At 35.7% G+C, this 22,893-nt stretch overlaps 1 pseudogene; it reads left to right on the plus strand.

The window, feature by feature from the left end:
- The first annotated feature begins 3,489 nt into the window (after positions 1 to 3,489).
- Positions 3,490 to 9,629, plus strand: LOC131762477 (large ribosomal subunit protein uL6-like; annotated as a pseudogene).
- Positions 9,630 to 22,893: the final 13,264 nt, after the last annotated feature.

Raw genomic sequence — 22,893 nt, forward strand, 5'->3', positions numbered from 1 at the left:
AGTAAAAAGGTCTGACAAAATATACCATCTATGTCCTGTCAATAGCTAACCTAAAGACCTACAAGAGTGATAATAAGAATGATAGATATGTAACAAAACATGCAAGAATTTCCTAATTCACTGTTTCATAAAAGGAAATCAGTTTAATAGTAGAAAATTCACAGCAGGAATCAGGACCTGGCCACATGCAGATATACTTCTATTATGGACTGAACTGTGTCCCTTATCCCCATCCCCTTCCCACGCCAACCAAATTCTTATATTGAATTTCTAACCCTCAATACCACAGAATGTAAGTATATTCAGCAATAAGGCCTTTGAAGTGGTAATTAAATTAAATGAGGTTGTTTGGGTGATCTTAATTCATGTGACTATATGTGGATATAGGACCTTCAAAGGTGAAGTTAAAATGAGACCAGTAGAGTCCTAATCCAACATGAATGATATCCTTTATAAGATGAGAAAGAGAACCAGGGATGCACACATATAGAGAAAGGCCGTGTGAGGACACACCAAGACGTCTGCCATCTGTAAGCCAAGAAAAGGGGTCTCAGGAGAAACCAAATCTGCTGACACATTGATCTTGGACTTCAGTCTCCAAAACTGTGAGAAATAAATTTCTGTTGTTTAAGCCACCCAGTCTGTGGTATTTTGTCATGACAGCCCTAGCAAACTGACACAATTCCCATCTTCCCAAGATTTTCTCTTTCATGATAATATATTTTTTTATCCTCTTAGTATTAATTAGATCATTTTCACAGTACAATCAAAACACTATTTACAATGTAGCTATTTTTTCAAGCTTCTGACTGTCCAATGTGGTATAGACATCATGCATACTACATTCATGCAGTGGCTTAACTATTGCTGTGTTTCTTAAGAGCCCAGTCCTTAATTCTACAACATATACTTTGATTTTTGTGGTATGGTAAAACATCAAATGTCTCCTGTTGAAGTTCTTTTATTAGCAGAGAAAAATCTAGCAAAAAAAAAGTTGTATTGAATTAAATTCATGGTGCTTACACAGCCTGAGAACATACTCCCAAAGATTTCAATATTTCACTGGGTTGGTAGGCTACAGAGTTTGCCATTATGAACCTTTGACTGAATCATTGTTGTAAAGCCTCAATTGACTAAAACCGTCAATTGAATACAGTATCCTCTTAGCTCAATTAAGTGAAATAACATGTGTATAAAATAGAAAGATGGCTAAATTCAGTCTTGGAGGATTTCCTTTTATTTATCTGCTTTTACTAGGTTTTACTTGAGACTATTGGTGACCACTGAAAAATTACAAGTAGTTTGCATTTCCAAAGTCTGATATTTTCTACTGAGAAAGTAATTAGCTATTGCTTTCATGTGAAAAATTGCTGGGCAAGATAGAAGCTGTGGTATTCATTTACTCTTTGAAATTAAGACTCTTAACTTCAAAGTTCTTGTGTCAGTTGTTTTGACTGAATTCCAAATATATTTGCATACATAGAGCTAGACATAATCAAGGGGGTACTATCCTCCTGATTGCTGACTCTCCTTTGTGGCAGTCTGCCCATTATAGGGCTGGTCTACTCTTGGATGTGTAAGTTGGCTTGGATTGAACAGAGGTTGCCACCTTCTATAGCTTTTACTGTTTTTACAAACATAGACAAGAAGTCACCAGACCGGCATGTATAAAGGGAGAAGGAAATCAGTAATATTGAGTGTCTAACTTAGGTCAGGCAGTTGATATAAACCTTTCCTACAGCATTACATTAATCCTTTACGTAAAAACCTTCTAAAGTAGACATTTGTATCCTTAATTTAGAGAAGAAACTGAGGCTTAGGCTAAAAAAATTAACAAATGGCTATCTAATCCTAACTCAAGATCAATTCCTCTAAAACCATTTTAGACTGAGTCATCTGCCTGTCTCACAAATAGTAACCCAATGTGCTTGCATTGCTTCTTGTGACATTTGAGGTCACGGTGAGCAGTTTTAACAGCAAGTGGCCATATCAAAGAAATTCTTATATAATGAAACATTTGGTCAGAAAAACAATATCAGATGGACCATGAGTCAGCACAGTTTTTTTCCCTCAGCACACACCACACTCTGAATCCACTCAATTGGGTTCCTCTGTTAAAACTGTTTGCGTCCTGAGCGACATTATTTCACAATTTCTAGGTACAAACAGTTACATTTTGAGTTATGTAATGTTCTCTTCTGAAAGAGTTAACTGGACCTTAAAAATCTGCTTTAATACTTGGGGGAAATGCTTATGTTATGGTTTGGGGTTTATAAAAACCATAGTAATATTTATTTAGAACCCCTGTGTTAGGCACTATGCTAAATGATTTCACACGTTAGGAGAGGCAGAATAGCTTAGGTTGTTTATTTGAGAAACAAATCCTGTGTGAGTGGATCATCATTAATATGTAAATTCACTGTATTATTGCTTTACTGGCACATTCCTTTCTTATTTGTCCCTTTCACAACTCAAAAGAGAATCATTCAGGACTGAGTTGTTTGTCATTCCTTTTTGACTAGACGAAAAGCAAAGAAAGAAATAAAGGAAGGCATTTGCTTGTGCTAAGAAAGCCTCCTTTAGGAAGCTGAAAGAGGCTGTAATTAGTTCCAAAATACCATCTTATATCCACTGTGCATATATTTTTCACACAAGAAAATTGAACATTGGAGACCAAAGGACCTGGAATGTAAAATGATGCAGCTAAACTCCATTTAGAAATAGCTGTAATGCAATTCCCAGTTGTTGGATTGATTTGATCTTCTTATCTTGGGAAGAAATTGAACCCTGCAATATCACCAATATTTTCTAACTCCTCTCTGATTATTATTATAAACTGACAGTGATTCATTTTGAGTAATTATTCTGAAAAATGAATTAGATTAAAAAATAATCTTCCTGATTATAGAGGAGCCTAGTTCTTTTTTAAAAATTAGTCCCCTTTTTAGGATGACTGGTGATGTCACATTTGACTACCAGTGGATTTCTTACTTGCTAACTATTTGACTTCTCTTTGAAAAAAATTGTATAAGTTAAAGGCCAAATTTTTAGTAAAATCCCAATTATGAGTAAAATTCTCCTGGAAGGAAGCAACATATAATTAGCCAGGAAATCAGAATCAGGGGGCCTGAAATATATTCTTGGCTTAACCATCAGTTATCTTCATGAGCCCAGATGACCTCTCTGCGTATGACTTCTCTGCGTCTGTAAAATGAAGGAGTTCAAAGAGGTGCTCTCTAAGGTCCTTTCCTCCTTGACCATTCTGTTTTTATGTATTACATAATTCTATCTTATGTAAATTAATGGTCTAGTTTCCATGTAGGGCTCTAAAGTAACATTGGAGAGTGATTAAGGGAAAGTGTAAAGAAATACTAGCTAATAGGGGAAATAATAGTTCCTTTATGTTTCATTGCTTATGGAAAGATGCTCTCAAGAGTAGTGCTTCTTAAATTTTAATTTGCATTCATATCACCCAGGGATCTTGTTAAAATGAAGACTTTGATTGGTAGGATTAAGGAGAGGCCTGAGAATTTGCATCATCACTAGCACCTTCCACAGTGGTGTCCTTGCGGCTGGTTCCAGAGCATATTGAGTAGCAAGGCTCTGACTGTAAATCTAAAGAGTATATAAGAATCTGAGGGGTAGTTAAAATTCAGATTCCAGGATTAACTCTCCCAAAATTTGGAGATTGGGTTGGGGGATCACAAACTCTGAATTCTTAACAAGCATCCTGTGTGATACTGATGCCAGGGGTTCAGAAACCAAAACTAAAATACATTTAAGAATTACTATTATAGAATCATGGAAGGGATTTATCTACCAGCTCTTCTTTTTTTTTAACATCTTTTTTGGAGTATAATTGCTTTACATTGTTGTGTTAGTTTCTGCTGTATAACAAAGTGAATCAGCTATACGCATACTTATATCCCCATATCCCTTCCCTCTTGTGTCTCCCTCCCACCCTCCCTATGCCACCCCTCTAGGTGGTCACAAAGCACTGAGCTGATCTCCCTGTGCTATGTGGCTGCTTCCCACTAGCTATCTATTTTACATTTGGTCAATGCCACCCTCTCACTTCATCCCAGTTTACCCTTCCCCCTCCCCGTGTCCTCAAGTCCATTCTCTATGTCTGTGTCTTTATTCTTGTCCTGCCCCTATGTTCTTAAGAACCATTTTTTTTTTTTTTTTAGATTCCATATGTATGTGTTAGCATATGGTATTAGTTTTTCTCTTTCTGACTTACTCTGTATGACAGATTCTAGGTCCATCCACCTCATTACAAATAACTCAATTTTGCTTCTTTTTATGGCCAAGTAATATTCCATTGTATATATGTGCCACATCTTCTTTATCCATTCATCTGTTGAGCAGCCCTTCTTTATTCTGTTCAGGTTCTCTTTTCAAACCCAGCCACTGACTAATTTATTGCTGCATTTGTTCTCAGAATAGTCTTGTGAAACCAATTCTGTGGTTTGCTTTTATTAGTCTTTTCATTTCATGAATTATCTGTTGTCTAGTTAGAATGGCAGTTGGGTGTGTAGGGCTTTTGGGTTTTTGTCATTGTTTTTAGAACTCGAAGTTCAGGGGACTTTCTACCTCTTAACAAGTATTTATGAAGTCACTGTAAAAGAAGCATGCTGTAGTGGAGAGAAGGCCATACTAGAAGTAAGAGAGCCCAAGCCCCGATGCCAGTACTGCTAAACATTGATTCATCTGTTTATTCATTCATTCATTCTGTGCTTTTCTCACACCTGAAATTGGGAGATGTTGGGTCTTACCAGTTAAGTTAGTTACTAAATTACTAGTTAACTTAGTTAGATATACTCAACAGCCTGCTGATCTAATGGGAGTTGTCAACAATGAAAATAATGATTAGAGTTTAGAAGGGTAAGTACTATAATACAAAGAATGCTTTAAAGTAGTCTCTGAAGTTCTTTGCTCCTAAGTAAAATATTGGAGCTATCTGTTTCATTTGTGAGCATAATAGGAGAAAAATATGTGATTAGTATGTAAACTAGAAATAGTATACATATGACCGTGTACATGTAGTTCAGTTGGGTAATACTGAAAGCACGTTAAATAAACAGTCATTTTCATTTTGGAGACTATAATAGTCAAGGTTCTTCAGAGAAACAGAGCCAATAGTAAATATAGATATAGAAGTAGATAGAGATAAAAGGAGATATAGAAATTGGATCACATAATTAAGGAGGCCAAGAGGTCCCAGGATGTGCTGTCTGCAAACGGGAGACCCAGGAAAGGCAGTGGTAGAATTCAGTCTGAGTCTGAAAGCCTTAGAATTGGGAGACTAATGGTATAAGTACTGGTCTGAGTCAGAAAGTCTGAGAATCAGGAAGGCAGAAGATGGATGTCTCAGATCAACCAGAGAGAGAGGAAGTTCACCCTTCTTCCACGTTTTTGCCCTGTATGGGCCTCCAATGGGATTGGCTGATGCCTTTCCACATTGGGGAGGGACTCTGCTTTGTTCAGTTCAATTCAAATGCTAATCTCTTCTAGAAACTCCCTCATTGAAACATCCAGAAATAATGTTTTACCAGCTATCAGTGCATCCCTTAGTTCAATCAAATTGATACAAAAAATTAAGCATCACAGAGACAGAGGGGAAAAAAGGCCATCAAAACGTTATGTAAAAAAATTTAGAGATAAACCTTGGCATATTACATTTGAAGTTTTAAATAACTTCTACCATGTGATGCAGTAATTTCTCTTCGGTACATCTAGGCCAGGAACTCTCTCTTGCCCTCCCCATGTTCATTTACGGTGCTTCATTCAACAAATATTTATTTACTGGTCCCAAATTATATACTAGAAACTGTTCTAGATTCTGGGGATAAAATAGAAAACCATTAAAACAAACATCCTCAAGTATATCCCAATATTGTAATGGGACGTATTCTGAGGAGGGAACAAACAAATAAAAATTAAACTTTTTAGTATACCAGCTGGTAATGGTGGAAAAAGAATAAAGCAGGAAAAGAGAATGGGGCATGTTGGGAGGAGGGTGATGGTAATTTCTTAGGGAGGAAAGGCTTCCTTGAAAATGTGACATTTGATCAGGGACCTAAGGAAGGTGGAAAGTGAGCTTTGCAGTTCCATGGGTTCTCAGACAGGACATAGAAAGGACAGATGCCCTCATGCATGTGGCAAGTTCAAGGACCAGCAGAAAGATCAATGTGGCTGGATCACAGGGAGCAAAAATTGAGGAAACATTGTTTAGAAATTTGTCTGCCATACTAAAAAATTTGGTTTTGCCTGTTAGTGAAATGGGGAGCACAAGCAGTTTTGAGTAGATGTATCATGTGCTTTGATGTTCATTTCCAAGGGATCACTGTGGCCCTTGTGTTGAGAATAGATATTAGGAAAGAAAGATGAGTCAGAGAGACACACTAGAATAGGTGTTGGAAAACTACAGCCCGTAGATCACATCTGGCCAGCTTCCTGTTTTAGTAAATAGTTTTATTGGAACACAGCTACATTCATTAAATTGCATACTGTAGATGGCTGTTTTCACATTGTGGCAGAGGTAAGTAGCTGCAACAGGACCTTATGGCCTGCAGTAACTAAAACACTCACTATCTGATCCTTGTGGGTAAAAGTGCACACTCCTGAACCAGAAGGTTATTATGGTAATCTGAGTAAGTGATAGTGATAACTTGTATTAGGATAGGAGTAATGGAAATAATGAAAAATGTCCAGACACTGACTGCATTTTGAAGATAGAAAGGAAAGACTGTGCTGACAGAGGAAAAGTATAAGAGGCAAAAAGAATAATCAAATCATGAATGACTTTTTTTTTTGGCCCGAGAAATGGGAAAGACCAGAGTATTGATATACTGATTGACTTTAAGAAGATTGATTTTATTGATTTTTAGAACGATTGTGGAAAAGGCAGGTTTGGAGGTATGGATCATGAATTTAGTCTTTGAAATTCTTACATCCAACAGGTATATCTTACTAGAAAGTTGTACATCTAAGTGTAGAGTTCAGACGGGTCTGAGCTGGTGATATAAATTGGAAAGTTTTCAGCATAAAAAATTCATGGATGAGATCACAGGGCAGTGATGTTATAAAATCAAGAGGTTTTAAGAGTAGAACTGAGGCTTGAGCTTTTCCAGTGTTTGGAGGTCATGAGATACTGTAAACTCAGCAAAACTGAATGAGAAGGAGCAGCTATAAAAATTGGGAGAGAAAGAAGAGTGCATAACAACCTGGATGCTGCGTGAAGAGAGTATATTAAGGAGACCATCCTCAGCCTTATTAGTACTGCTGGTCTTTTAGATAAGATGAGGATGGAACATTTATTATTGGCTTAAAATATGGAGGTAGTGATAACCTTGAGGGAAGTTTTGATGGCATATGGGGTGAAATGCTAATTGGACAGGATTCAAGAGAATGGAAAGAAAGGAACTGAAGACAGCTTATAAAGAAAACTTGTAGATGTTTTCCTCTAAAGGAGAGCAGATAAGGTAGAAAAGGGATGTGGTATTGAGAATTTTTTTTTTCTGATTCTTTTTTTTTAAGATGGGAGAAATAGCAGAATGCTTGTATGCTCTTGGAATAATTTAGTCAAGAGGGAAAGTTAATGTCCAAGACAAAAATTCCTGGAGCAATGTGTTTGAGCAGGTGTACAAGGGGAAGAAATGTCCTTCAGTGAAAACACAGGCTGTTCATTCAAAGTAACAGAAGGGAAGACAGAATGTATAGGCACAGATACAAATAGGTGACTTGATTGTAGCAGCTTGGAATGTTTTCTTCTGTTTGCTTCTTTTTCTCTTTTCTTTTTTTAGCCTAGGAAGCAAGATCAGCAAGCTGAGGGGAAAAATAGAGAAGAGTTCTTGGAGGTATGAGAGGAGAGTGAAGGAGTAGAGGCTATCTAAACATCATGTAAGAGAGGGTCAAGTGAATAGACTTGGCGGGCGGTGGGGGTGTGTGTATAGCTGAGCTTCTGCAGAATACCAAGGGCTGAGATTCAAAACAAATAAAAAGTTATGATAATAATGTAAAATAAAAAATATTCTAAACATCCAACAAAAGGATAATAGGTAAATGATGACTTAGAACTTTCAGTAAATGGACCCTTGTGCAACTATTAAAATAATTTTGTAATATGCTTAGTAACATGGAAAAATCCCTTCAAACAATGTTTGAGGAAAGCTCTTTATGTTCTAGACTGTTATTATGAGAATTTGACAAGTGACATAGATAGTAAGACTCCAAAGACACATTGCTGGGAAGTGATGGCATGGATTACACTTCAGGTCTATCTGATTTTAACTGATTACCACACAGCTTAAATTTACATTTTATTTTAAGTACCTACCTCACATGGTTAATTGAAGTTTAGCCTTTATTTTTTTTAACCTCCAAATTAAAAAAAATAAACTGTTACATAGATATGTATCCCCAATCTTCTACTGCATAATTGTTTCAACAGAGATATATAACTTTTAATGTCACTAATATCATTTATTTCTAACATTCCAAGTCATCACTCTGAACTGCATTTTTGTGAAAGCTGTTTCTGTCATTCAACACATAACCCTTACCTTTGTCAACACTTTCATCAGCCAGCTCTTTGTCTTTTGTAGATTTAACTATTCTGAAGAAGTCTTCATGTAAATCACCAACATCTTTAACATGCTAATTTATTCTTTGAAAATAGTATATAAACTGATAGAATTACAGGAGTTTCTTTGAATGCAAGAAGCCTGTACAACTAAACAGAATAAATTTTAGGCATAGGTGAATCAAGAAACAAAACCCAAATTTGGTGTGGGTCACTCCTCTGTGATGATTTCTTTAGCAAAAATGGTTTTAAGTTTCAAATTTTATTCTCAAAAGACTTTCAGGTCTTTTGATCTTACCTAGTCCTATGACCATACATAATACTTACCTCCATGCTGATGACTCCCAAATTTGTATCTTTTGTCCAGATCTCTTCTATAAGCTTCAGTCACATATATTCAGCTGTCTTCCTGACATCTCCCTAGGGTAATTCAAACATAATACATTCAAAACAGATTACTTACGATTTTTGCTACCTCTACTGTGAGAACAAAGATGATTCTCATCAGACTGTTGACGTTCCAGAAAATGTTGATCACTCTGAAAGGACGCACAGTTATTTTCTAGGACCCCAGAGGAACTCTGTGGAGGAACTTCAGGCACATCAATGTAGAATTGTCTCCTTGGAGTGAAGAGACCCCAGCATTGACAAATAGTAGGGAAATAGGAAGTGGTTATTGTTCACACTATCTATAGTCATGCATAGAACATGATCAAGAGTGTCACACTGGGCTCCTGTTACAAGATGAGATTTGTGCCACTTGCCCATCAACCTCATTATGTAGAATGGGTCTCTTGTTGAAATTAGAAATTTCTTGGTTGAAAACTACATCTGCAAGGTTTGCATGAGACAAGGCATTCTTTGTTCACTATCTTGAGTCCAGAATGATGAGTTAATTCTTGAAGGAAACGGCACTAAACATGTATCAAATTGAGCTATTTTGACTCAGCAAGCCAGAACAGTTATAAATGAGAATATCAGAAAATTTGGAGATCGTGTCTGTGTTTCTGAAAAAGGAAAAGTCCAGCAGGCTGATGAATAAAGTCTAAGAGTTGTCTAGCTATGGAAACGATAAGATGCCCGATGACTCCTAAGACCTTCATGTGATATTTTTAAAATGCAATAAAAGCCTCTATTGAAAAAAACAACAAAAAACCCAGATCATCTGATTACCCTCTCTATCCACAAGTTGTCATCTGTTTTTACAATGGAACCATCACTTCTTCAAGCCAAGAATCATCCTTAATTCATCTTTCTCTATAAACTGTTTTTGCTCAGTTTCAAGTTTGTTAGTTCTACCTCTGAAATACATGTCTATTCATTCCATTCTTCTTTGCCTCCCCTGCCCCTCTCTAGTCCAAGCCCCAATCATCTCTAGCCTGTATTACTGTTAGTATTCTAATTAGTCTGAGGACTTTCTCATTTCTTCCTTCTAAGTTCTCCACAAAACAAATATTTTTGAAAAACCATTCAGATCACATCACTTCCCTACTTAAAAGCTCTTAATGGTTTTCTGTTGTGCTCAAATAAAATTGAAACTCCTTATCCTGATCTATATTGCATGATTTAACTCTTGTCTAGGTTTTTACCCATTGTGCTCCTCCTAGCTTTCTCTTCAGTTGCATTGTTCTTTGTCTTTGAAGACATGGAGCCTTTCTAGCCTTAGATCCTTATATCCACTCTCACCTCTATCTGGACCACTTTCCCATGGCTCTTCTTATTCTTTAGATCTCAGATGAAATATCACACCCTGAGAGAAGTGTTTCTTGACCATCCTATCTGGAATAGATTCCCCACTTTGAACTTTTTTTCTGACAAAACATCTGCTTATTTCTCCTACAGAACCTACTATGACCTTTGGGTATTTTGCTTATCCATGTATTTCATTGCTTATTTTGTGTCTCACCAATTTGTAGTTTGTCACTGAAACCCCAGTGTCTGTCACATATCAGATTCTTAATAATTTTTTAATAAATGAGTGAATATGCTATTTTCACTCCTTGCAGAAGCTTTAGCTCACTTTCATAGTTTGAGTCCATTAGTTACCATGTGTGTAGTCAATTGATATTTAGATTACAGGTGATAATTGCCTTCTTAACACTTCCCTATTTTCTACTTTTAGCATGAAAAGATCTGTTTTAAGCAATTTCTAGAGCCCTTTGGTATATCACACTTATAAATCTTTGTCTTCTTTTGCCCCAGATAATTTCAGTGGATAGTTATAAGAAACCCATTTAGCTGGATACCCCCAGCTGTTTCTCATTTTCACTCAGGTTCTTACCTCTGGGTAAATGTTTCCCTATTTTAACCACCTCTGAACAATTTTAATATCACACAAGTCAAAATGCAAATTTACAAAGCAAAAGAGGTTTCTTTATCCTCCTTCCACCATTTGCACAGGCTGTCTACATAAATTTGCTGAAGGTAGTAAAGATAAGACAAAAAATAAGTTGGAATCAGGGGGAAAAGGGTTTAATCCAAAAAACTCATCTCAGGTGACTGAAATCACAGCATGAGTCAGTGCATTTATTAAGATGCTGCCTAGCCAGCTGAGATAGATCATATTTTTATATCATCAACCATGCCTTTGGCAAATAAACATGACCATAGGCTACTCAATTTTATTTTAGAGATGCCGTTTTCAAACTTTCAGTGATCTTTACCACAGATTCCAGAATCCCACAGAAAGGCATAATCAGAAATCATATCATGTCATATCTCTAACTTCTGAAACAGAAGTCATTAAAATTGTCTTTGGCGATTTAGTGAATTTATTCATAAAACCTCTACTTGGTTATCCTGTGTGTCATAGAGAGCGCTAGCAGTGTTTCCTTTCAGTTTCTCCCCTATGGTCTGGTGGGCCAAGTGGTCAGGGTCAGAGTCTGCTGATGCTGCTCTGTATACTGGCCCGTATTACCCCATGGAACACTTCCCCAGAGTTAGAAACATGTTTAATTCTCTAACTCATTTAACTTTCTTTTATCCATCCACAGGCCCTAAAGGACCTATAGAACTTGTATTTGTCACAAATCTATATCAGCTATATCTATATCTTCGCCACGGGAAAGGGAAGAACAAATTGTAAGTTCAGGAATGTATTCTAAAAATGAAAGTAGCTATTCCCATTGCTAGAGGGGAGCTGGCTCTGCAAAGACAGAAAGTGGAGGATAAAACAATCCTTTTACTCCTCCCCTCCTCTCTTATGCAGTCCACAACATCATAATTCCAGCAATAGAAACAACCAGATAATTTTTCAGAAGTTCTGAACAAGGGTGTTTGTTTCTCACTGTCTTACCTACATATTAGGAAAAAAATCAAGTTTCCCTTAGAGGGAATGCCAGTGTAACATGTGGCCACCCAGGTGGTATGTTAGGCAGTAACATGACCAGTTGAAAAAGGGCAAAGGCATACTTGCAGTTTTCTGCAGGACTTTCTAGTTTTCCTTTAAGCCTAGAGAAGGAGGAAGCAGATATCTGGGATGTGATCTGGTTTAGCACCCCAAAACAAAGTCTATCCAGTTGGGTGAAATAGTCCCAGAAAATGGGGAGGAAAGAGAGCAGTTATGCCTCTGCAGTATCCACAATACTGTGAGAGTGAAGAGAGGATACCCAGGTGGGTATCTGAAGACCACTGAATGTATCACATGGCAAAATAGTAGTCTCCCTAGTCAGACTAGGTAAGAGCACTATTAGCCTGACAAATCAGGAAACAAGTCATAGGTTTTATTTGCTATAGATGTCAGCAGCTTATGGCAGCTGGGCATTAGGGCAAGAGATACTACACTGGAACCCGGGGTATTTCACAAGAACCTACATACAAGGAAACTGAAGTCAGAGTAGTGGATATTATCATGTCAGCAGAGTATGTAGTATGAGAAAATTGAAGCATAGGACAGGACTCTGAGTTTTGAATCAAGGGCACCAAAAGAAGAGTAATTTTAATAAGGAGTGATCAAATGTGTTGACTGCGACCAACTAATGATTAAAAATCTCCATTGAACTTGAAATTTGAAAAGTCATTAGTGACCATAATAGAAACAGATTTTGTGAAGAGGAGAAGACTCAAAGACAGAGTGGAGGAGCTGGTAAGTGAGAGAGTAAAGGGTGGATGAGGAAATAGAGGCATCAGCTGTAGTCCTTTCAATAAATTTGACAATGAATAGGAGAGAAATCAGGTAATCTTAGAGAAGAAAGTGGAGTAAGACAATGTTGTTTTTTGTTTGTTAAATCATTTGTTTCAAGGAAGAATACTGAGCATGTTTCATTGTCTAGAGAAGGAAGCAGAACATAGGGAGAGGAGGTGGTCCTTAAACATCTCATTGAATCCTTACAATTTACTGAGGTAGGATATGTTACCCCCATATTGGGAATAGAGACAGATTGATTTAAAATCCTTATTCTACCACTTATAAGCTATGTGACTTTTGGACAATTGTTTAACCACTTGAGCCTCAGTACCTTATTCATGAAATTTGATTGAGAATGATGATCCTTGGGGCATAAAGTCTTCTTCATAGGGTTGTTATAAGTTAACGTTTATAAAGTGTTTAGAATCCCATGGTGAGTAATATATAAGTGTTTGTAAAATAAAATAAATATCTGGTTTTAAAGCACGTATTCTTTCCTCTCCACCAGCCCAAACTACATATCAGTTTGCTCACTCCCCTCTTGGAAGTGATAATATATTTTCCCAGGGCAAAATAAGCAATTATAATTCTTATAATGCTATAATTCAAATAAATAGAATTTTGTGGACTATCAAAGAAAGTAATGACCATGCATCATAGTAGAACCTGGAATATGTTTTCTTATAGAAGCAAAAACAAGTATCAAATATTTCTTGTGATATAAGTTAGAGATGTCTTGTTGATTAAAAACAGGAAATGGAAGAAAGATAACACCTTCCAGTGAGTTATCAGTGAAATGGGTTCTCCATTCCTATTTACCTGGTTCAGTTTAATTGCTTAATAACTGGAAATACACCTACAAACCACAGCAGAAGAGCGTCTGAATATTCAAGTGACAGGGCAGGGAAAATTGCCCTTCTGCCATGAAACTTTACACTGTAATCGTCACTGAATCGTCACTGAATTTCTGAGTAACTGAAATAATTTGAACTTGTATTAGACTCTTGTTTTTGCTTGTTATCTTTGTTTGGACTGCTGACAACATATTTTTCATAAAACCCAAAGATTCTACCTCCTCGGCCAAGTTTGTAAGTATTTTTTACTATTCATGTTTTCCTTACCAGCTGAGTTCTTATATGCAGAAATACTTTGAAAATTAAAAAACATAAAATAATACTTATTTTTATTGTACTGTTATTTTCTCTTTAAGAACTCTACTGGTCCAAGAGGTACTAATTTTACTACGAATTAATCTGAAAGTAGGAAATACCTTGGGATATTACCTAATCTTGGAAAATGAGATGGTTTTCTGGCATCTGAAATATCTGTTCAGACTGCAGGTACTAAAAGGGTCAAGAGAGAGAGAAGAGAAACTGATTAAGAAAATAAGTAGAACTTTGAGTGAATTCAATATTTTTTTGTTTTTTGGGTTTTTTTTTGCGGTACGCGGGCCTCTCACTGTTGTGGCCTCTCCCGTTGCGGAGCACAGGCTCCGGACGCGCAGGCTCAGCGGCCATGGCTCACGGGCCCAGCCGCTCCGCGGCATGTGGGATCTTCCTAGACCGGGGCACGAACCCGTGTTCCCTGCATCGGCAGGCGGACTCCCAATCACTGCGCCACCAGGGAAGCCCTCAATGTTTTTATATTCTGGAAAATCTCTTAAATGCCTGACACATGTTCAATAACTCCTAGTAATAATTCCTGAATGTCTGATTTGATAGTACAGAGATGAGCACACATACATCATTTTTTCACTGACATCCTGAATAGAATAATTTCATTAAAAAGCCATAATATTTAAACTTTATACATCATTGCCCAAGAGTAAGAACACATTAATGACTTTAATGAATTAGTTGTGTTCATGAATTATTACCTGAAATATATATTTCAAATTTCTGCATGTATGTGTTTAAACAAGATATAGTAAGTTCCTAACAGTTTAGTGTGTGAGTGTACTTGGCGTGAGTTAGGACAATCTTCTGTTTATGCTTCCAGTTTACCCTTCACCTTGTTCCATTCTCAAAAGTCTAACCTGTGGGGGGCTCATCAAAGCATTTCCTTACCCTCTGGTTTCTCCTTGGGTTTGGTCAACAGGCTGTACCAACAGGAGATCAAAGGGAGAGGGGAGACTGATATAGGGGTATTAATTCCCCTGGATGTCTCCTGCCAGCTTGTGACCAGTGTCCCTTTTGGCTGTTACTTCCATTGAGAAGCCTTCTCCGTATGGCTATATCCTCTTTAGCTTCCAGTACTAGCTTGCTCCCATTAGACCTAGAGGGTAGTACATTTTCCCTGTTGTAACTAGCCTCAGTGTATTACACTATTTATTCATGAACTTGGTCCACCCTTGGAAATAATCTCTTTATTAAAGTCTCCTCAAATAACATTTGAATGATCCACCTGTTTCCTGACTGATCTGTTACAATATAGGAAATGGATTTCCCAGAGTACTTAGTTGTGGTGTAATAATCTTCGGTGCCAACCTCATCTCTTGTCTGCTTTGTTGCAGTAGCTTCCTGTTGTTCTTCCTGCTGCTTCTACTCTTATTCCACTAAAGTCTATCTCCTACACAGCAACCAGAGTGATCCTGTTAATGTGAGAAAGATCAGATCATTTCTCTGCTCAAAGCTCTTTGAGGGCTTTAAATCTAAAAGTCCAAGACATCTCCACGGCCTCAGGACCCTAATAATCTTCCCCAATCCATGGCTTGCTTACCTCCCTTCTCTGATCTCCTCTACTAGTAACCGCTCCCATATACCACTGCTCTAGACCTTTCATTGTTTCTTGAGCACACCAGCCACGCTTCCTATTAAGGATCAGCACATTTGGTATTCCAGCTGCCGTTAATGTTCTTCCTCATGGGTTCTACACTCACCAATCAAAGTTTAGCTTCTAAATTGAGGCCTTTCTGTATACCCTATTCAAATGAAACTCCATCTTGCCTTAGGCTTGCTTACACAGTATTTTTCTTTTTCTTTTTTCCTCCAAAGTGCTTATCATGAACTAGCATACTTATTTTATGCCGTGTCTTCATTAAAAAAAAATTACTTGCATAAAAACTGGTTTATTTCTGTTTACCCCTGTACTCTGAATGCCTCAAACACTGCCTGGCACTTAGTAGAAACACACTATATAGTGACTTAATGAATGAGTGGGTACATATTACTCACTGAAGGTCAGTCACATTTTATTCAGGTCACAGTGACTTTAGTTGCAATGTTAGTACTGATTTAATTAATTAAATCAATCATGTAAGAAATTATTAAAACAGTTCCATGCTAAAAATTTCATTGCTCTCAGAGACTTACATCTGTTTAATGTACATAAATAAATAAATTACATCTTAATTTACTCTTAAATCAATAGAATAATGTAAGTAAAGTGAATCAGTAGGCCTAAATTTTTGAACTAGCTCTGCTAGCAACTTATATTGCAAAACCTAAGGCAAAGTCACTTTAATTTCTATGCACTCCAGTTTCCTTAGCTATAAAATTAGGCAAAAGATTAGATGATTCTTAGGGTCCACTATTCCTCTGAAATTCTAAGAGGTGGTGGTTATATAATATACCTTTTGAGAATATGTTTATATATTTTAAAATGTCATCTGAAATTATAGTGTAAGCAATGCTAAGGATCACTAATAAGTGACAACTACAGGAAGCATATATAACATTATCATTTGTCTTGCATCTTCTTTACTAACAATATATCACTATGTCTTTTTCTGGAGAATAACAATAGATAAAATAATCAGGGGACTACTGACCACAGATAATCCATTGATTGGGACCAAAGTATAATTTTTTTAATTGAAGTATAGTTGATTTACAATGTTGTGTTAGTTTCAAGTGTACAAAACTGATTCAGTTTTATATATATATATGTATATATTCTTTTCCAGACTCTTTTCCCTTATAAATTATTACAAGATATTGAGTATAGTTCCCTGTGCTATATAGTAGGTCCTTATTGTTTATCTATTTTATATATATTATTGTGTATATTTTCATCCCAAACTCCTTATTTATTCCTCCCCCCACTTTCCCCTTTGGTAACCATAAATTTGTTTTCTATGTCTGTTCGTCTATTTCTGTTTTATGAATAAGTTCATTTATATCATTTTTTTTAGATTCCACATATAAGCGATATTATATGGTATTTGTCTTCCCTTGTCTGGCTTACTTAGTATGATAATCTCTAGGTCCATCCATGTTGCTGTTAATGGCATTATTTCATCCTTTTTATGGCTGAGTAATATTCCAGTGCATTTCTATACCACATCTTCTTTATTGGTTCATCTGTCAATGGACATTTAGGTTGCTTCCATGTCTTGGCTATTGTAAATAGTGCAGCAGTGAACACTGGGGTGCATTTATCTTTTTGAATTATAGTTTTCTTTGGATATATGCCCAGGAGAGGGATTGCTGGATCATATGGTAACTCTAGTATTATATTAAGGACCCTCCATACTGTTCTCCATAGTGGCTGCACCAATTTAGGACCAAAGTATAATTTTGAGTTTACTGCTGTCACCAATATATTGAGAATATATTGAAATATATGAGAAATATGTTATGACAGATGAGATGTGTCAGAATTTCAGATTATACTACAGTATTTTCATCATTGATATTCCTAGAAATGTATCCATCTCACAGATTTCCAAATCCAAGAAAAGATTTTAAATGGTCTCAAATGAGTACTTCAAATTGAAATGAACCTTTTACGTATGACATATTTTTAACCTTTAGGATTCAAATTGTACTCCTGAAAAATTTATGTAAAATTTGTAGAAGTTTCCAGATGATTCTCCTTATCTCTTTATATATTTGAAAATACAAAGTCACAAATTTTTAAATTTTTCTCAGTGTCTACATTGTGCCACCATAGCAAAAATCAGATGCTATTTATCACTTTTGAATTTTCACCACCAGAAATGTCATTAATTTTAATGATAAAATCCTGTTATACCCTGCGTTGAGTTGACCTTTTACACTCTCAGACAAAATGTGCCATATAACCATAAGGTGGTATTATTGTTATTTGGAAATGAAATAGAATTTCTTATCCTTTCATAATAGGATGACAGACAAAAAAACTTGTATACTGTAATTTTTTTCTCTGCAAATTTTGAGTGCAATTTTGAGAATGAATATTTCCTATATATATATATATATTTAAATGTTCTTTGAAATTACTGGAAAGTAAAAACAAATAAATATACATAATTACTTATAGGCTTCTATCAGGTAGAGATCATTCTTTTCTTACATTTATTGTTCTATCTGCCTCAATTGTTTTCAATAAAATTGGAACTAAAATCATTAGTTATTAATATACCTGGCCCCATAAATGTGTTTTATCCCCCTACAAAATAATCTTTTCATCCTGTATCAATTCATCTTTATTATGAAACTAAAACAAATTCTCAACTGAGTAAAGAATTCAGTGTCTGCTTGTCAGACTTTTGGATAGTGGAAAATTCTCGTTTGGAAAACAAAGAACTCACAATTTCTAGGCTCTTAGAGCTTGATGATATTTGGTTCCATCATGCCATTTTACTTATTGTACAATACATAGGAGAATGCTTTCTACTGGCTTCAAACGTAGCTTTATAACAGGCATGGTTCAAAGAAAAGGCTCTCTACATGCATCACAATTTCTTCCTTGCTGCTGCTGTTTCGTATACACTTAGGTGGTACATCCATCCTCATTAGGAATCACTCTTCCTTATGGACAGACTATTCTCAACAATCAGCGAAACCAGTTCTTCTCTTGGATTTAAAATATCCTTGCGACATTCATTCTCACTGTTTTTCTTTTCTGTGGTCCCCAATTAACACCATTTTTTTAAGCATAATATCGCCTACATTTATTTATGTCAATATAATCTAACAGACTTTATGGGTAGGAGGAAGCAGGCATTACAAAAGGCAACATGAAAGGAGGGCATTGCTAAGTACTGGATTTAAAAATAAGTAGAATTTCAAAAGAGCAGCTCTTAAAAAAGTATGTTTAATCATTGTTAGCAGCTTAGAGCAAAATTATTTCATACTCCTAGTCACCTACCATTTAATATTTATAAAGCACATTTCTACTTTTCATGACCCTTAAATATTCTATGATTATTATTTCTATAATTTCCAAAAGCCCCCTCAGAGAAAGTATACTGCAAGTTAGAAAATTACCTGATAAGGGAAAGGGAATAGTGACACGTATATCTGAGAGATTGTGTGATACAGTGAGGTAAAAGTAATTAACTAGGAGATAGGCAATATGGGTTGCACTTTGGTGTCTGTCACTGGGTACATTTGTGACTGAGCAAATTCTATGGTTCTTATGTTCTTTAGTTTTCATACCTGGCAATGAAAGAAATAGCTGTCTTGTTCCACCTTTTATGTTATTTGAAAGTTTATTGATAATGTGTGTGAAAGTGCTTTCAAAAGATGAAATATTTTAAAGTATTATCTTCAAACATCCTTTAAAACTTTGAATTCCTATCTATATACCACTAAAGAATCAGCTTTCTCTTCCCCTCCACCAAAAAAAATTTAAAAATTGCTCCCACTTTGGAAAGAATATAAACAGTTGAAAACTCCTCCTCATGGCTCCCCACAATTCCAGGCTCTCTCTACTTTTATCTATTGATTTCTTGGGGTCAGATTTTGTACCAAATGTCTCATGCCACTTTAAAAAATCTTAAATGATAGTGTCACCAATAAACAATAATAAAACTACACATGATTGACTGTTGATCTCAAGATACTCATACCCAATTCCACTGTATCTTAACCCAGATATATCTCAAAATAGCCCTTTTTAAAGCTTGTTATCCTTTAGGCTCAAGCCCAATCCTCATTCCCTATGCAAAAATATCCTTTTTTTTTTTAAACTCCTTTAATTTTTCACTCAAACCATCCATTAGATAGGCCTATTTCTTCCTTGTAATACCTCCTGTTTTCCTGATCACAAACTTTATATGACATCACATTTTGTTTACTGGAACACAACAACTACTACTACTACTGCTACTTTTACTACTTTTTTTTACTACTCGGGGCCTTGTTTTCTCCTTTATAAAAAAGGGATGGTAAAACCAGTACCTAGAATTTTTATTTGGGTTAAGCTAGCAAATAAAAATAATATACACATAAATTCTTTGAAGAAAGGAGCATATGGTATTTCAGGTATACTTCTATATTCCCTGCAATATTTAACACTAAAGTAATTTTCTACCCATGTACATAGTATTTATCCTTTGAATACACTGAATACCAGATAGCTAAAATATTTGTGCTCATAAATATTATGTACACATGTATATATGTATATGTGTGTATTTCCATATGTATGTGTATATATATAGTATCAATGCATGTTTTGTTCAATTTCTTACTTTACAGTAAGTAGTACTAGGTGCTAATTACTATTCAAAAGAACTCTGAGAGGTAGATGTTACAACCCTCATTTCACAGAGGAGAAAACAGTGGCTTCAACATGTTATAACTTTCTTGGAATTACTCAGCTTAATAGTGCAGAACAAGATTCCAAACACAGGTTCTTCTCTTATAAGTAAATGCTGCTTACACCACTTCATCTAATTGTCAGACACTGTTTTAGCCAAAGATGATAGAGTTGTAATTTAGAATAGCCTCCTGCATTCTAGTCTCCTTTCCCATGCCCAAGCCTGAGAGGAGTTCCTTCATCAACTATTTGGGTTGGATATGAGACATCATTTCCCCACTTTGGAAACTTGAGCAGAGTATGGCCAATTCCATTCTCCACTCTAAAAACATACGTGACTTCTCCTACCTTAAGTCTAGTGATCAAACATCTTTGAAACACCCTTTGTCCGACCCAAGCATTATTAGCTTTCAGTAAGTTTATTCCTTTGTGAGTTGAGTCAAGAAGATACTTCTTGAGAATGCAAGAATCCCTTCATATCAGTTTAAAAATGTTTTAACGAAACTGGTGAAATTCTGTTATCTTTTTGTATTACAACATAAAATTGGCAGCAGTATGCCAAATGACCACAAATGACCACAAATTAATTAGGAAAGTTGATGAGCCAATTCGTTCCTCTGGCTCGTGATAATCTCAGTATTTTAGAAGTATGCTTTTCTCGATCATCCATGAATTATTACATCATTGTACTAAATAAAGTCACATTTTCTTAGATATTTCAGAAATATGCCTTATAATGTATTTTAGGTAGAAGGTTCTTGCATTCATGGCTGCCTGTTTCCTGAAATTTAATAGTTATTCACCTTAATCGTGTAAATTCAATGTTCTGTAAAGTAAATTTACTTCAAATGAAAAATACTTTTCTGTAAATATCCATGTGTATCACTTTCATTCTCTGCTGAGGCTGGTTTTATTGCTCTAAGCAAATATTCCCTGATTTTATTTGTAAAATATTTCTGAAGAAACAAAGGTGGTTTTGAACTTATTTTCATTTTTTTCCCCTTTTACTGAGATTATGACGACTTTGAACAGTTCTCAGATGAATTTCACCTTTCCTTTTTGTCTATTTCAAAGAAAGGGAGCCTTTGAAGAACTCTTTTTTTCTTTTTTAATATATCTAAAGCTTCTGTTACATAAAAATGAAATTTCCATTTAATACTTTGGGCTTTCACTGAATAGACTATGCTCAGTGGAGACAGAGGAAAACAAACTTACTTTTAACTATTCCTATTGTCCATGGGGACCCATGTCCTGTCACTTGTCACTCCTCTGCTCTGCTCACAATAGGGACACAGTAGGACCTCAATTCAAGCACAGTTTGCCATGGGCATGAGGACTCTGAATGTGCACAAAGTTGATGCCATTTGCCCTTCAATTTCATAAGTCACAGTTTCCTGGAGGAAGTACTATGGGAGAAGAATATGGGGTCATGAGAAGCTGAATTCTACTTCACCTCTTCTCTACCCTTCCAAACATACCTGACTAGGGTTACAGAGAGAATGCTTTCAATCTTTTGCTGTGGTGGTTATCAAAAGCTTGAGCCTGCTTCTTCACTCTTCAGAAAAGAAACTGAAAATGTAAGAACTATTTTTATGGGATGCAGTAATCATGCTATAGCTACCATACAGTTTCTGGGAATAGCTTCCTGTTTTTCCTCTTTGATTAAACAAATGTATCAATATATATCAGGTTATGTCTAAGAGTAAGATTTTTTGTTCAGTGGCAATTCTACCTCATATGCCAGCAGAATATATACAACCTGGTTTGATTTTAGAAATTAAAATATGATGGGCTATTTTAAAATTTTTCTTGGAGTATAGTTGATTTACAATGTTGTGTTAGTTTCAGGTGTACAGCAAAGTGAATCAGCATTGCATATATATATATATATATATGTATATATATATATATATATGTATATATATATATATATATATATATATATATATATCCACTCTCTTTTAGATTCTTTTCCCATATAGGCCATTAAAGAGTATTGAGTAGAGTTTCCTGTGCTATACAGTAGGTCCTTATTAATTTTCTATTTTATATACAGTAGTGTGTACATGTCAATCCCAATCTTCCAATTTATCCATCCCCACCCCTTACACCCTGGTAACCATAAGTTTGTTTTCTGCATCCGTAACTCTCTTTCTGTTTTGTAGGTAAGTTCATTTGTACCATTTCTTTTTAAGATTCCACATATAAGCTATATCATATGATATTTGTCTTTCTCGGTCTGACTCACTTCACTCAGTATGACCATTTCTAGGTCCATCCATGTTGCTGTAAATGGCATTATTTCATTTATTTTATGGCTGAGTAATATTCCATTGTATTTATATATCACATCTTCTTTATCCGTCCCTCTGTTGATGGACATTTAGGTTGCTTCGATTTTATCTTGAAAAGAAAAGGCATTACAACTTGCCTGGGAGAGTAGACCTTGTAAGTAGGACACTTGGTGCTAAGTTTCAGGAGACCTACTAATTAATTTTAAAATTCTGCTGAATAATGACAGTACTTCACACAAATACATAGCAATGTAAAAATAAGAACTTTTAATTGGCTAAAATAATCTTGAGAAAAAAGAACATAGCTGGAGGTATCATGCTCCTTGATTTAAGACTATACTACAAAATTACAGTAATCAAAACCATACAGTACTGGCACAGGAACAGACATATAGGTTAGTGGGACAGAATAGAAAGCC

The sequence above is a fragment of the Kogia breviceps genome, chromosome 9 (genome assembly GCF_026419965.1).
Source record: "Kogia breviceps isolate mKogBre1 chromosome 9, mKogBre1 haplotype 1, whole genome shotgun sequence".
Taxonomy (NCBI): Eukaryota; Metazoa; Chordata; class Mammalia; order Artiodactyla; family Physeteridae; genus Kogia; species Kogia breviceps.